Here is a 6953-nt window from a genome sequence, read left to right as displayed (position 1 = left end):
GGGGGGCGGGTGGTGCGGGGAGAGACTCAGCGGCTGGAGGCCACCCTGCTGCGCCCTCTGGGACCAAATATGGTCAGCTCCCCCCAGGCTCGCCAGCTGGTCCCTGGTCCCCAGCTCTCTAGGAGCTGAGCCAGGCTGTTCGCTGGGTCCCCAGTCTTTGATTCTGCCATTCCCCGAACTTGGAACACCCTCCATGTCCTTGTCTCTGCTTGCGCCTTTCAGGGTTTTGTTTGACATGTCCCTCGTTCAGTAGATATTTGTGGAGAGCCTGCTGTGTGCCAGGCACTGTGCTCAAGTGAACTTCCCCTCCACTTCCTTCAGCGTGATGTCTTCAGCTTGTGATGGGGAACAGCCGTCTCATCGGAGGTCAGACCTCTGGCTGCCTCTGCTGCTGGGCTGAGTCCGGGAAGCTGCAGGGACAGCTGAGAGGTTTGCTGCTGAGAAACAGACAGTTGTGAGCCTCTGCACTCAGCCTCAGGAGCAGCACATTGTGTGTACCTTACAGCAGAAGGGAAAGGAAAGGAGGCCACAGTGACCCTCAACCCGGAGGAAGGAGGTGGGGTTACTCAGTGTAGGGCAGATATCTTTAAAACCCAGTTACCTCTGAGCACGGGAATAAATTTCCAGGGTGATGCCCTGGATGTCTGAGAAGCAAGGAAGTATGGATTCCACACCAGAAAGATTCCTTCAGTTACCTGGGAAATCCATTTCTATCCATTTACCCCCAACCATGTGGTATAAATTAGATCTGACTGTTTTGCACACTTGTTGATGTGTTGCTTGTAACTTTTTCATGGATTGCTTTGTGAGTTCTGCGTCTCCAGCTTCGCTGTAAACATCTTGAGGGCAGAAGCCACATCCTTAATTTCCCTATAGTATCTAGTTCAGTGTTTCGTAAATGCTTGTCATTGTCATGAATGAGAAAGTCTCTGGGGGAGCAGCTGGAGACGCCATCGAGAGGATGCGGTGGGTCCAGCCTCCAAGCACCTCCTGTGACATGGCCCAGAGGCAGCCACTGGCCCAAGAAGCTCATCATTGGTCTGACGGTCAGAGGGGACTCTGGAACAATGCCTCCAGGGGAGTAAGGAGCATGGACCAATGTTCCAGACTGGTGCATGGACCTAGGGTTGTGTGTTTATCAGGATTCTTTGGTTACAAGGACAAAAGCGCGACGCAAACCAGCTCAGCAAAAAAGAGAAAGGGATGTGGCTGAAATGATCCTGAGTGACGCACAGTGCGGAGGAAGAGCCGCAGGAACCCGGGGGCGGCGGAGGAAGAGCCGCAGGAACCCGGGGGCGGCGGAGGAAGAGCCGCAGGAACCCCGGGGGGGACGCGGGGGCGGCGGAGGAAGAGCGGCAGGAACCCGGGGGCGGCGGAGGAACCGCCGCAGGAACCGCCGCAGGAACCGCCGCAGGAACCGCCGCAGGAACCCGGGGGCGGCGGAGGAAGAGCCGCAGGAACCCGGGGGCGGAGGAGGAAGAGCCGCAGGAACCCGGGGGCGGCGGAGGAAGAGCCGCAGGAACCCGGGGGCTGGGGCTGAGCATTCTGCACCACAAGGACTCGCTTCCTCTCCTTCCATCTCTCAGCTCTGCGTCTCTTTCCGTATTATCTTCTTCCTTGCTTACAGCAGAAAGATCTTTTCCTCATGGTGGAAACGTGGCCGTTGGCAGCCCCAGTTTAGCCACGTGAACAGAGAGAGGAGACGTCAGGGCTCCAGGAGAGGACTCTGATCAGCCCTGTTTAAGTGCCAATCACTGTAGCCAGGGGGATGGACGTGATTATTGGCCAGTAGTGAGCCTCGTGCCCACTCACATAGCTAGAGATGCAGGAAAATACTTTATAAATAATAAGGGGAAGAGTGTGGGAAGTTTGCTAGGTAGACAAAAACAAAGACCAGAGACTGTGGGCAGCTCCACGAGGTCAGGGATTCCGTTATCGTCTCCGTATGTTCCACGCAGAGCCTGGCTCCCGCCAGCCCGTATGGTGACAGGGGCTGGGTTGTATCTGGGTGGCTCATCCTTACACCCTCTGTGCCTGGCACCCTACCTGCCACCTGTGAGAATCTCAGGGAATATTTGTTGAACAAATGAATGAATGACGTGCAGTTGGTTTTTGATGCACAGTTCCCTCCCTGGCCTCATTCATTCATTCACTCCCTGAACAAGTGCATCGTGGCGCACAACTGGGTGCCTGGTGTTGTGGTGTCGGTGTGGTTGCCATCCAGATACAAGGGGTCATCTTTGTCCTTGCTGAGGACCCTACCGAGGTCCTAGTGGGGGCCACTCCCACTCCCTGCATTGCCACCTGAGGCTCCCCAAGTGAGTGGAGTGAGGCTAGGGGGCTGGGTGAGACTGGAGGGGACCTTCTTGGGAGGTGGGGGGCATCAGGCCTCCGCGCTTTGAGCTCCCTCTGCCGCTTCCTGTGTGCCCGCGGAGACCGTGGATGCAAAGCGCACAGAGGCAGTTCTCAAAATGCCTGGTTCCCCTCCCTCTCGCCTGAGCATTTCCAGCTCGGCCAAGGCTGGGCTTCATCTCTGCTTCCATTGGCCCCTGGAGAAACAGCTTCCTTCTTCCCGCCCCTCGACTCTGAGCGGAAAATGCTCTCCCTAGAGCCCCGCAGCCCCCTGCTTAGCAAAGCCCCTGGGTTCCACCGCTGAGAATTGCCCTCAGCCTCCCTGCCGCTCCCAAATTCCTTATCCTTTTCTCATTTGCTGCCGCCGCTGCCGCCAAGGCACTTCTGTGACCCGCATCCCTCACCTTCTGCCTCCTGCGGATCCTTAGTGACTTCACTCTGAAGACTCAGCTCTCTCCGCCACCCCCAGACACCTGGACTTGAAGGGCTCGTTTGCCCTCATGTCCTGCCGCGTCCAAACCCCCCGTTCTCTAACTAGGATGGTGCTGTGTGTTTCCTCGTGTTCCCCGCGTTGCCTGGGACATACCGTGCACATAGCAGGCGCTCCAGGTAGATATGTGGATTTGAACCCAGAACCTAGGACAGCTGAGTGAGGAGGGGACTTGCAGCAGTGATCCATGTGACAGAGGAGGAAACGGAGGCCTTGAAGGGTACTGCGATTGGGGCATCCTGCTCTCTGGGCCTCAGTTTCCTCATCTGCTGAGAGGTGAGAGGTGGCGTCTCCCGACCCCATGGGCATTTGCCATTTGTTACGGCTTGATGTAGACCATGCGTGGGTTTTCTGGTCAGGGAGGAAGGGGAGATACTGTCCCCCTGGGCTGCTGTGGGCTCCTGTGACGTTTTGAGCTGCATGTCCAGCCCCATCTCCAAGAGCGCCTATAAAAGCAAGCACTACTCTTCCGGTCCCACGCCCTCTCCCTACCCCCTGCCAAGGGCCACTTTCTGTTACTACTGACTCTCCTCGCTGGAGTGGAGTTTCTGAGGATCAAATGCCCGATCCAATCAAACACTCAGACAGGCCCGGATCAAGTCCTGGGCCAGTTCACGGTTCCTGGAGGGGGGCCGGAAGGGAGGGTTGGGGTGAGGGCAGCGGGGGAGGATTAGCTGTGGCAGTCGCCCTCGTTGGTCCTTTAGGAAGTCACCCGTGTCTTGCCCCGAGAGGACCCCCATCCTGGTGTTGTCAGAGAATAGAGTGACCAGTGTCCCTCCCCACTGGCCTTCCCACTGTGGAGTTTCAAACACGCAGCGACAGGAGATGTGGGCGCTCTGTTTTAGGAAAATGAATTTGGCAGCCGGGACAAGGAGCAGAAAGTTAGACGGGTTGGTTGTGATTGTTATTTAGGCATGAAATTCATTCATTCATTCGTTATTATATTAAGTATTACCGTGTGTTGGGCAGAGTTATAGGTACTGGGGAATGTAGTGTGAAGATGAAGTCCTTGGAAGCTTCTGAACAAGAGGGGAGACAGAAAATAAAACCACGTCAGATCATGAGCTCTGGTTCTGGAAATGGCAGGTTAGCTTGTATTAGTCTAATTCTCTGGCCAAGAGTCCTTATCGACTAAGGACAAAATATAAAATACAGTGGTTTGAGAGCAATCAAAACCAGACAGATGCTGGGGAGGAAACAGTCCTTGAAAGAGAAGAGGCTGATGAGCGAGTGGTTCACTTCAGCAGCTTTTCCTCCTGAGAGCCCTGCCCAGGCTGAGGAGCTCAGACATCTTTACTGGTCAGAGTGTGGGGCTACCAGAAGAGCTAAAAATCAAGAGGGAAAATCCTGGAAAGGCAGGAGATGTCCTCCTACAAATTCTCCTCAAATCCTTGGCAGCTTGTAAACTGTGCATGGGCAGAGTGAAGCTTTAAGGAGCCCAGCAAGAAACAGCAGCTGGGAGGAAGAGCTTGCAGTTGCCGCCCGGTGCTGAGGAAACAAGAGTTTGGAATTCAAGTTCCACCAAGTTAGAGGAGCTGAGTAATTGCCTAAGGTTCTCTTTGAAAACTCTAGAAGGCCTCATCTATGATTAAACCCAAGGCTGAGGGCCACACCTTAAGACTGAACAACCCCCCCCAGCAAAATGTAAAACCAAAGCCTCTCCGGGATCAAGGTGATCCACCAGTAACTGAACTGCCTGCCACAACAAAACTCAACATTCTTTTTAGGAAGATAAACTAATCCCGACTCCCTGTAACAATGTCATCTACAAGTCCAATATGCCAAAAAAAACTCCAGACTCCCTGTAACATTATCCACTATATCCAGTATGTAATAAAAATTGCTAGACATGCAGGCAGCAGGAAAAAGTGACACATAATCAACAGAAAAAATAGTCAGTAGGCCCAGACTCACAGATAACCCAGATGTTGGAAAAAATACCAGATAACGATAAATGCTGTGAAGAGAATTATGCTAGAGAATAACTGTGGTTACCACTTTAGATTGGGAGATCAGGGAGGGCCTCTCTAAAGATGTGACTGTTTTTGAAATGTGAAATGCCAGGCAGAGAGGGAGCAGTGCAAAGGCCCTGAGGCAGGAAAGAGGCCTGTTCAAGAAGGGGCAAGGAGGTCCTTGACTTGAGCAAGGGACAGTAGTATCATATGAGATCAGACTGGTAGGCAGGACCAGAACATGTAGGGTCTCATGGCTCGTAGGAAGTAGTATGAATTTTATCTGCAGAATGATGAATTGCCTTTGAAGGCAGGAGAGAGACTAATCTGACTTATATTGCTTTTCTTTTACTATGAGAGAGGCTGTCATTTCAAATATTTAAGAACCAATTGCATTTCTTCTTTTTTTTTTTTTTAGCTGTGTATTCATATCTTTTGTTCATTTTCTACTATCTTGGTGCCATTTTACTCATAATTTATTGTATTTTTTATAAAAGCTCTTCATTTTAGGCAATAAACTATTTGCCTCTAATAAGTTACACATATTTTTGTCACTTGAATTTTGATTTTTTATGGCATTTTTCATGCCATGAAAAAATTATTATGTTATTGAAGTTATCGCTGTTTTCTTTATGACCTTCAACACTCCAATATTATTTTAAAAAAATTTTTTTACAACTTATTTACATCTTTAAAAGATCATGCTGCCTGGCCATGAAGAATGACTTATAGAGGAATGCGAAGGCCAGCATGGTGGAACAGAAAGGTCTGGGATTTGGACTCAGAAGACTGCGGCCAAATTTCAGCCTTGTGACTCTGGTCAAATTGCTCTACTACCCCTAGTCAAATACTTTGCCTATAATATGGAATCATCATCATCAACATTTATGGTGCTCTTACTGTGTGCTAGACCCTGTCGCAAACACTTTACATGTCTTATCTCATTTAACGTTTACAGTAGTCTCACGATGAGGAAACCAAGCAGCGTGCCCAACTCACACATTAAGTGGCAGAGCAGAGATTTGAACCCTAGCAGTCAGACTCACGCTTTCAAGGCATGAAAATAATCCTGAAGGGCCAGTGGATGCAGATGTGCTCTGGAGACTGAGATGTGCTGCATGTGTGTGTCGTGTGCTAAGTGGCAGCTAAGGAACAAGAAGGAGGTGGTGAAACGTGGGTGTCACAGAGACCTGGGTTCGCTTACTGGCTGTTTGGTACCATGAGTGGGTCACGTCACAGCTCAAACTCACGTCAATTTCGTCCTTTCTCTCTCCCTTTCTCTCTCTCTCTCAAACACTTTAAGATATAATCACAGCTTTGAGATACAATTCACATATTGTAAAACTCACCCATTTAAAATGTGCCTTTAATTGGGTTTTAGTATGTTCACAGAATTGTGCAACTATCATGACAATCTAATTTTAGCACATTTTCATCACCCCCCAAAGAAACGCTGTACCTTTCCCCAGTCACTCCCCATTCCCATCACCCCAACCCAGCCCCAGGCAACCATTCATCTACCTCCTCTAAATTTAAGTCTCGATTTCTTCATCTGTAAAGTAGGTGTGCTGGGGGCAGGTTGGATTTCAATGTCTTTCATAGAGTGTCTGCTCAGTGAGGTGATGGGTGAGAAGATGCAGGGTTGGGGAAGCCAGAGAGCTAAGCTCTGTCTAAAATCTAAGGAGTGAGATGGTTATGGGACGTGAAGGGTTGGGTTTTGCTGGGGGCGGGTGTGGTGAGTGGTTTGGGAAGATTCTAAATGAGAGGAAAAGATGGAGCCACTGCATCTGAGGAGCAGGAGGGGAGAGTGAGACAAAACGACTCCAGGCTGGAGAACTCTGGCGGAAAAACAGCGCTACGTAACAGAGGTTGGGATAAAGGTTGCAGCATGGTGTGTGATGTGAACACCTTCACCGTCCTCATAAGATCTTCAGAAAAGTAAACAGTTCCCAACTTACCATATGGAGTTGGGTTTGCTTTGGGGGGGTGGGACGGAAGGCTGAGTCCTACCTTCAGGTGGCATGGGGCTAGAACAGAGGCTGGTCGCCTAGGCTCTGCCTTGACTGGGCACAGGGAGACAGCAGTGCCTCTTGCCAACACCCAAAGGGCCAGTAGTGAAGGCTGAGTGATTTATCATATGAGAGAAGGCTCACGACCCA

This window comes from Neophocaena asiaeorientalis, unplaced genomic scaffold (assembly GCF_003031525.2).
Source record: "Neophocaena asiaeorientalis asiaeorientalis breed wild unplaced genomic scaffold, Neophocaena_asiaeorientalis_V1.1 scaffold30, whole genome shotgun sequence".
Taxonomy (NCBI): Eukaryota; Metazoa; Chordata; class Mammalia; order Artiodactyla; family Phocoenidae; genus Neophocaena; species Neophocaena asiaeorientalis.
This window is presented reverse-complemented; position numbering follows the sequence as displayed.